Raw genomic sequence first — 10,099 nt, forward strand, 5'->3', positions numbered from 1 at the left:
CGACTAGTTATTTAATGTTGATTATGCTGGCTTCCACAATATTGAAAGTTGTATGGAGTGCCCTAGTGAAAAGTTTAAGGGTTTATGTAGCTATTGGCACGCTTTATAAGCATAGCCATATTTTCTTGTAGTCATCAACAACCACGCTTATGATTCGTAGCTATATATCACCCTATTGACATGCTTAAAAAGCGTAGCTGTGTCTTTCTCTATTAGCACATTTTTGAAGCGTACCCAAAACCAATCTTTCGGACACGCTTCAAAAGCGTGGCTATATGTATACTTTTCGGTACGCTTTTAAAGCGTAGCTATAGGGTTATACATACGGCCACATTTTTAAGTGTGGCAATAGATGAAAGCTTGGCAAAAAAGAAAGCGTGCTGATAGATCGACAAAAGTGTGATGATAGAGAAACCAGTACACTCACAGATGTAACCCTTTCAAAAGTGTGCCGATGCTCAGAAAGCATGGTGAAAAGCTATCGGCATGCTTTTTTCCACTTTTGGCACGCTTTAAAAGCGTGGCAAAAAGTTGATTTTCTTGTAGTGTTTGCATACGTGATATGTGGAATAGAGTGGGATCTACATATCTCGTTTATAGTGTAAACGAGATATAGTACGACAAAAATCAATTAGCTATAAAAGGATCTATAAACCATTGGTATTCTCCAAAAACATCTCAATCATTCTTCTTATCCGTTTCTTCGATAAATTTAGTAGAAATGTCTAGTGTTGGTGGTTATTTTGTTGTGACGGTGTATCCCAACTGTTACATGAGAAACAATGACATGGGAGTGTGAAAATTCTATTCTGCTGTGCATTCGAAGAGCATGTTCTTTGTCTAAGTTAAGGAATATGATATTGGCACACGTCACTGGTAATGAGGGAAAAGAGGTTGGAAGAGTTGGTTATCGGATGCTAACACCGATGGGAAATGGAGTATTTCGTTTTCGTCTATTTTGGCTCGATGACGATGAGTATGTGCGGCTCATAATGTTTGATGTGCACGGGAGAATCATGGCAGAACAAGTGATGGAGCTTTTTGCGGAAGTCAGCGATGTTGGCGGTGGTAGTTCTGGCAGCTTGAATTTTGTCCAGGATGACCCACCTCTTGCACCACCCCTGCATTGTGCTAGTCCGGAGGTGCCCAAGGAGGCACAAGCCCAAATGGCAGCCAGTAATTAGTTTTCGCAGTGGCTGCTAGTAGCTGTTGAAAAGAACAGGGATGGAGTCCCGAAGATGCGTTTACGACAGAAGGGCCTCAGTCTTTGTGGTGGAGGAGTTAGAGTCTTTTGAGGGTTGGAGTCAAGGGTTGTTCTGTGTGCGGTTGAGTGGGGGAACATGTGACTTTGGTCATTTATAGTCACTTCATTTCCCCTGTCATCATGCATTTGCTTCTTGTGCCGCCGCAGATGTCGAGTGAGGTACATATGTGGATTCAATGTACATGCAAGAGGCCGTGTTCATGGTGTACGAGGTTGAGTTCCCCCTGAGGTTGAGTGCCTCCGTCATTATGGTTCTCTCATGACCACTCGTCATGCACCTAGATCCACCCAGCCAAGTGGGGAGGTAAAAGGATCATCCTAAACTTGATACATTTGTGAGTCCGAGGTGGTGGTGGTGGTGGTGGTGGTGGTGGTGGTGGTAAGTCCCCTGTTCCGGCTGGTATGTCACCATGGTCTTCCTGTCTTCTTCCCGTCCTGTGGTCGTTAGGAACCTGTCGACATTTACTGGGTCTCCAGGCACTGGGTGCTCCCCACCGAACTTGTGTTTCACTCGATCAACGTGGTGAAACTCCACAATGTTGAAGCAGATGAGGGGAACAATAGTCATCCATATTTTCCACTATGCCTCATCTCTCAACCAGTCCGGGCACAGGGCTTGCAAGGCTAGGTCGTTGTACAACGTCAATAGAAGCTACATCAGTAAATTATAATATAACTGTCAAGTTTAGTGCATTACATAGGATATTTAACCCTTTAGAGACAATTAAATAAAACTAAATTGCGTAACTCATGCAAATGCAAGTGATCTAACACAGCACGCCATCGGAGGACCCTCTGTTCGTATTGGTCCCGACTCTGCTGGACCATACCTATCAACCTGTTCACATATGTAACAACCACATTCTCTCACTTTATATAATATAAGGATGAATTGCATAAATATAAAGCACAAAAATCATACTTGAAAATAGTTACCTCATGGCCAGAGGAAACGTCCAGACCTGTCTATCAGGTGGACACCAGTGAGAAAACTTATGGTATATCCACAAAACAAGGAGCGAAGTTCATCCAGCAATGTCCGTGGTATCTCGATGTGCTGCATGGCATAAAGAGTGGTACGTCCATGCAAGCACAGCGGAACCCCAAGACATACCACGGCACCTCTGGAAGTCCATCAACAGTGGCAGCTATCTGATATGCACCTGATTGTTTGACTTGTCGGTAGGGATGAACATACTAGGGGAAGAGCGGAGGCCTCGGCCCCCAGCTTTTTTTTTTTTTTTTAAATAATAGTAGGTATTAAGTATGATTTAATTTTTAAAAAAATATATTTAGTATTTATTTTAGAATAAATAAAAGTCTAGTCCAACCTAAATATAATGATCTCTAATATCTAAAAAATAAGTAACAATATTTAAAAAATCTAAAAAAGATATTATTACTAATATTTTTTAGTTAAATAAAATTGTTTAAATTCCATAAAGTGGATTCTTTTTCTTCTTTGTGACCATTCTTCTTGATTCGTTTGGTATTAACTCTTTATGTTTCAAATGCTACAATTGAGAGATTTTTTTCAGCTATAAATATTGTGAAGAATAACTCAGAAACAAAATGGAAGATGAATTTTTTGTTAATTGTCTTTTAATTACATTGAGAAAAAATTGCTAAGAAATTTGAAACAATTTCTATTATCGATGAATTTTGTGATACAAATAATCGACCACTTCCTTTGTAAAAAGTACACATATTTTTATACTTTAAAATATATTCTCTATCGGTATTTTTTTGTAATACATTTTATATTATATATATTTTTTATATATTTTTTAATATTATATATGTTATTGGCCCCCATGATAATATTTCTGGATCCGTCCCTGCTTATTGGTCATCAGGTAACCACCAACTAACAACATGATATAACACCTCGTATACTGTTGGAGGGTGGCTGCATCAGCAGTAACTGGCATATGCCGAACCTGGTCCCATAACCATGTCATTTTGAAGGAAAGATTCCTTCCTCTGCTCACCCTGTTGCTGAGCATGAGGAGGCCTGGCACCTAGGAGCGAGGTCCTCTACCCACTTCCAAGTCGGGTACTGGTACCACGTCAGAAAGTCATGCAAGCACCCACCCACAGGCTCTCCATGCGTGCGTAACCCTAGGTGGTAAGCAACGTTCTGCAGGGTGATCGTGCACTTACCCTAAGGCAAGTGGAAAGTGTGGGTCTCAAGATGCCACCGCTCAATGGATGCAGTAATTAGAGAGTTATCAAAGACAAAATCCCTAAGTTGCACCGTATCATCGAAACCAGCCTCCTTCAAGTAAGGGATAATGGCGTTCAGGGTGCAAGACTGTGGTTCACTTGCCCAGAGAGTAGTGGACGTGGCCTCTGTTAAAAGATAAATGTATTTCAATAATAAATCGATTTCAATTGTCAAGAATTTTATTTCGACGTAAAAAGATAAAAATTAATAATAAATAATTATTTCACATTTCAGAATAATTAATTATAAAAATCTAATTATTAAATAATTTATCAAACATCAATGCAACATCTTTTTAAAATTAAAATTTAAAATTAAAATTTATAATATAAAATTTGATTTAAATACATGTAAAAATAGAATAAGCATTTAATAAATAAATTAAAACTAATAATTACAATTAAATTAATTAAGAATCTCAATCAAATTAATTAATTAACATTTATTAATTTCTACCTTTCACACAACCTAACAAATTTTATTAACATGACAACCTAATCTACATGTATAACAACTGAATCTATAAAGGGATAAGTATTATTTTGGTCCCTAATGTTGAGGGTCAGAATCGAAATTGTTCCCAACGTAATTTGTGATTTAGAATCATCCTTAACGTTTTTTTCCGTATTAAAATCGTTCTTTTTAATAAAATTTTTAATTTTATTCCTAAAATATCCCTACTTTAATAAAAAAATTATAAAATTAAAAAAAAAATAAAAGAACGCGTTTTTGGGGTGAGGGGGGAGGAAACGCGTTTTTGGGGGGGGGGGGGCGAAAGGAAACAGAAAGGGGGGAGGGGATGGAGAGGGGAGAGGGGAAAGGGGAAAGGGAAGGGGAAGGGGGGAGGGGAGGGGACGGCACCGGCGAAGCTTGGAGCTGTCGTCGCCGTCGCCGAAAGAAAGAAGAAAGGAGATGGGCTGCGACGGGGGAGAAGAGAAGAGGGGAAAGAGAGAGGGAGCGCCGGTGGAGGGGAGGACTGTTCATGCATGCTTCTGCCGCCGTGGAGTGCGTCACCGGGAAGAGGAGCCCAATGCGAGGAGGGCGGCGCGCGAAGGAGAGAGAGAGGGATCCGACTTCCGAGGCTGAGCTGGTCCGGTCCACGCACGCTCCATCGCCGGTCCGCGGGTGATGGGTGGCCGAGGAGAGAGAGGGATCCAAGGGTGGAGTACGTCACCGGTCCTTGCACGCTCCGTCGCCGCCGCTGGTGATGGGTGGCCAAGCGCCGGTTGTTCTGCATCTGCTTCTTCTGAATCTGCTTCTTCTTCTGCTTTGCTTCTGCATCTGCTTCTTCTTCTGCTTCGCTTCTGCATCTGCTTCTTCTTCTTCTGCATCTGCTTCTGCTTGAGTTTCTGCTTTTGCTTCTGTGAATGCCTTTGCTTCTGATTTTGATTTGTTATTTTCTGATTTTATTGTTGTTTTGTGTTAATTTAGTTGTTGAATTTGTGTTGATTTGTTAAATTTCTGATTTCTGGATTTGTTGAATTTGTGTTGATTTTATTGATGTTATTTTTTTTTGTGGTGGAGGTAATGGTGGTGGTGGTGGTGGTAGAGGTAAAGGTGTTGGTGGTGGTGAAGGTAAAGGTGCTGATGGTAGTGAAGAGCACTTTTGTCCAGAAAAAGTTAAAAGGACGATTTTAATATGAAAAAAAATGTTAAGGATGATTTTAAGTCACAAATTACGTTGGGACGATTTCGATTTTGACCCTCAACGTTAGGGACCAAAACAATACTTATCCCATCTATAAAAGTATTTTAACTATAATTACATGTTCAATCACTTAAAAGAAAAAAAAGATCAAAACTAATATCGAAGTCAATCGCTCCTACAATGTGCCAAGTCACGTTCAGGTGGTTGATGTCTCTGTCCCGTACGTCGGCGCGTGCCATAAAATCCGAGTATCTCACAAATATCAAGAGGAATGTTCGAGAAAGGGCGAAATGAATGTAATGGAGAAAGAAAGTGACAAAAGGAGCGCTGTGCACGAGTTTCTTATATAGGCACGTCACAGCCTTATCTCGTTTAATTATAGTGTAAACGACATAAAGTTGTGCATATATTGTTTATACTATAAACGAGATAAGTCATGTTCCACAACACGTCTATAAACGTGATACGTGCAATAACAAACGTGTCTTATCTTGTTTACAGTGTAAACGAGATATGTACAATCTTATTAGGCTCCGTATATCGGTAAAAATACTACAAATTATATATTTCAATAAATAAATTATTTATAAAAAATCCCAAATTTGCTGGGGATATAGTTTTCGGAAAATAAAATTCTAGGAGTCAATATTTTTAGTTAAAAAAATTAGTTAGCTAATTTTAGTTTAAATGTAAACAAAAAATGTTAATTACTTAATATTACCGTTTTAATATTTATTTGTATCACGTGTGTTTGGAAAATTTTCCATATATATTCTATCCAGTAATTTTAAGTGCCAATTCCATTTCATTTATAATTTTAAGTTCAATTTTTTATATTGACATTGATATTCAAATTAAGTCCAACTATCTTTTATCTATACCAAGTGGAAATTAAAACATCATTTTAATCCAAAATAAACCCTCAAAGAATAGAAGAATTAACAAAAGAATCAAACAAGAATATCACAATCTTATCAGTATAACATCTGATCAAGAGAAACAGAGAATGTATATGTTGAATCAGCAAGTATTATTTAAATTAGAGTACACTACCAAAATGCATGGTATTCAAAAGATTGTAGTATTGACAAAAATAACTTTAAAAAATTCAAATGATAATAAATCTTTAAAAAAAGTTGAAAACATGACGAAATAACTAAATACTAAATATAAAATATTTTAAATATAATATTTTTATGCAAATTTTTACACACGTTATTAAAAAATAAAATATTTTTATCCTTGAAATTTAAAAATTTTTATTAAGTGGATTTTATATTATAACGTTTTATTGTGAATAACAAATTTGTTTGAAAATTAAAAAAAAATCTAAAGATAGAATTTTGGTCCAATTTTTTATATACACTTTTTAAATAAATATTCAAATGGTGCCATATACAAAAAATTCGAATAAAATGCACAAATTTAGCAAATAATTTGTGATTTGTAGCCATCAAATAGTCATCAATGATGATTTTAATGGTGTGAGATTGGTGTGAGATTTCATCCAATGGCTTACTTTTCATTGCTGGTTACATGTTGGCCATAATTTAACAAAGTTGCTGGCCCCTTAGACTTTTACCACTTTGGAATACTATTTTAGTAATGGGTAATGCTAGGTAGACAAAAAAAAACAGTCAGAATTTGCCTTATTTAGCATTAATTAATTGTCGCAACAATTAATGAATGCTAAGTAAGGCAAGTTATGGCTGTTTTTGGCTGATTTTCTTTAGTTACTGTACGGATCCAGCCCACGGATCCTACACCCGGAACGGTCCCCGAACCCGGTTACCAGGGTCTGACCTGCTTCGCCCTTCCAGAAGGTCCGGAACCAGCCCACTAGAGCTCCTAACCAACTTTCAAATTCAAACGTCTCCCTTATCTTAGCCAAATAAGATAAGATAAGATAATTCAAACGTCTCCCTTATCTTAGCCAAATAAGATAAGATAAGATATTCATCATCATCTATAAATAGAGAACCCAGGTCCCTCTAGGTATTCATTCATTCCTCACACCTTATACCTCTTAGATCCATTCTGACTTGAGTGTCGGAGTGTCTTTGCAGGTACCTCCCCCCATTGCTCCAGTCAAGTGATCCGGCATCTGCCTCAACCCGTAAGTTCTCGATCCATCTCTCAACCCGTACCAGAGACATCTTGTACATTGGCGCCGTCTGTGGGGACTTTGTAGCGTTGTGGTGGCATGGCGGATAACCCAAAAGAGCAATCATCAAACTCAGATTTCTTGCGTGTAATTGAGAGCAAAAAGGAATAATGTTTCCTTAACTTGCATCACCTTTGCAGTGATAACACACATTCGCCCTACTCCAACGGCGAAATCCCAAAGGAATAATGTTTTCTTAACTTGCATCACTCTTGCAGTGATAACACACCTTCGCCCTACTCCAATGGCGAAATCCCAAAGGAACGATGTTTCTTCGACTTGCAATCACCTTCTTAGTAATAACACTCTTTATGCACCTTCGCCCTACTCCAACGGTGAAATTCCAAGTCCTCTGAGCCCAAAGTCTCGCCTCCCTTTAGTGGGACACCTCCACCTCTTGGACCCTCTCATTCACCACTCCCTCATCCGTCTCTCCAAGCGCCATGGCCCCATCTTCTCCCTCTATTTCGGCTCCATGCCCACCGTGGTTGCTTCTTCTTTTGAACTCTTCAAGCTCTTCCTCCAAACCCACGAGGTCACCTCCTTCAACACCAGGTTCCAAACCTCTGCCATCCGCCGCCTCACCTATGACAATTCTGTCGCCATGATCCCCTTCGGACCTTACTGAAAATTCATAAGGAAGCTCATCATGAACAACCTCCTTAAACGCTACCACCGTGGCCAAACTCAGACCTCTCAGGAGCCAAGAGATCAAGAAAGTTCTCAAGATTCTTGCACAGATGCGGGGGACAGCCAAATCGTGGCGGCATGACGGAGAACCTCGAGGAGCAATCCTCCACCCAACACCCCAACTCCCGAACTCCAAGATAACACTCCTCCCACCCACGGGAGGATAATAAGTGCGCACATCGCCAACCAACCCCAACCCAGCAACAACCAAGAGAGGACAATCATCCTCCCACTGAAACCCGGCCACCCGACGGCCTAGGAGAGAAGGCGGTCCAGATAATCCAAGAGCTGTGCCTCGGGGTGCAAGACCTCAAAGGCTGAGTTACACCCAAAGAAAAGCACAACGCCGAAAACGGAAGTCACGCAACCTCCAGATCAAGATCTCGCCATGAAACCAGGCACGGCGGATCGCCAGAACGGCGAGATGCCAAGAGATACAATTGCAGCATCTCCCGTGACCATGGACACGACAGGATGCCTGAATGACGACACGGCAAAAGGTATGATCGCAGCGTCTCACGCAACCCGGCTCATCAACATGACACGGACGACGACCGAAGACATCGAGAGGCCAAACGCACAAGAAGTGACCACATGATAATGGGAGCCACTCCCTTCACTGAAAGAATCCTGAAAGCAAAACTCCCTAAAGGCTTCGAAAAACCTACGGATATGAAGTATGACGGAACCAAGGACCCCCAGGAGCACCTAACGGCCTTCAAGGCCAGGATGGACCTAGAAGGGGCCGCTGACGCGGTCCGAGGTAGGGCCTTCCCGGTAACCCTAGCCGGGCCAGCGATTAAATGGTTCAACGCCCTCCCTAACGGATCCATAATTGGCTTCCACGATATCTCACGAAAGTTCATGGCCCAATTCACCACCAGAATCACCAAAGCTAAACACCCCATCAGCTTATTAGGAGTCACCCAGAGACAAGACGAGTCCACGAGAAAGTACCTCAATCGGCTTCAACGATAAATGTTTAACGGTCGACGGACTCACGGACTCAGTCGCAAGCCTTTGCCTAACTAACGGGCTCATGAATGAAGACTTCCGGAAACACCTAACTACCAGAACAGTGTGGACCATGCATGACATCCAGAGCGTCGCAAAGGAGTACATAAACGACAAGGATGTAAGCCAAATCGTAGTCGCCAATAAACGGTAGCACGGCAGCACACGACACGGCAGCACGGCACCTCGACATAACCCCCCACCAAGAGAAAACCATAAAGAACATCCCAAACCAGCAAACGTAAACCAAACCCCCAGAATCGGAAAATTCTCTAACTACACACCTCTGACGGCCCCGATCACCGAGATATACCACCAAATAGCCGATCGAGGAATTCTCCCGAGGGCTCAACAACTCAAGGAAAGAACGGGCGGCAACAAGACCTTGTACTGCGACTACCACCGAGGATGCGGACACAGGACACAAGATTGTTTCGACCTAAAAGACGCCCTCGAGCAAGCCATACGAGACGGCAAACTCCCCGAGTTTTCCAAAATCATCAGGGAACCAAGACGTGCGGAAAAAGAAAGATCACCAGAAAAAGAAGCACGTAACCCAAGGACACAGAGACAAGCCTCTAGGGAAAGCCCTGAAACAGATCCGACCATTATCGTGAACGTCATCACAGGGAAAAACACCCCAGGGAAATCAAAATCAGCACTGAAGAAGGATCTCAAGATCCTGGCAGTCAGAGACCAAACCCCAATCGCCACCACCAATAGAGCGATAACATTCTCCTCCGAGGATTGCCAGCACGGCACCTCGGCAGAAGACGCCCCCTTCGTCATCTCGGCAAAGATTGGAACTGGGCTAGTAAGAAGAATACTGATGGATACAGGAGCAGATTCTAACATCCTCTTCAGAGGAGCCTTCGACAAACTCGGACTCTGCAACGACAACCTACAGACACACCGCAACGGAGTCACGGGACTCGGAGACAACTTCCTCAAACCAGACGGTTCCATCGTCCTTCCCCTCATGATAGGAACGGGAAACCAAAGGAAGACAATCCTATCCGAGTTTGTGGTCCTCAAAGACTCCACCGCCTACAACGTCATCCTCAGAAGAAAAACAATTAACGACCTCTCCGC

The 10,099-nt window shown here is 41.5% G+C and overlaps 1 pseudogene; it reads left to right on the top strand.

Annotated features, from left to right (window-relative positions):
- The first annotated feature begins 7,569 nt into the window (after positions 1 to 7,569).
- LOC114925215 (2-hydroxyisoflavanone synthase-like) lies at positions 7,570 to 8,160 on the top strand (annotated as a pseudogene).
- Positions 8,161 to 10,099: the final 1,939 nt, after the last annotated feature.

The sequence above is a fragment of the Arachis hypogaea genome, chromosome 14, assembly GCF_003086295.3.
Source record: "Arachis hypogaea cultivar Tifrunner chromosome 14, arahy.Tifrunner.gnm2.J5K5, whole genome shotgun sequence".
Classification (NCBI taxonomy): domain Eukaryota; kingdom Viridiplantae; phylum Streptophyta; class Magnoliopsida; order Fabales; family Fabaceae; genus Arachis; species Arachis hypogaea.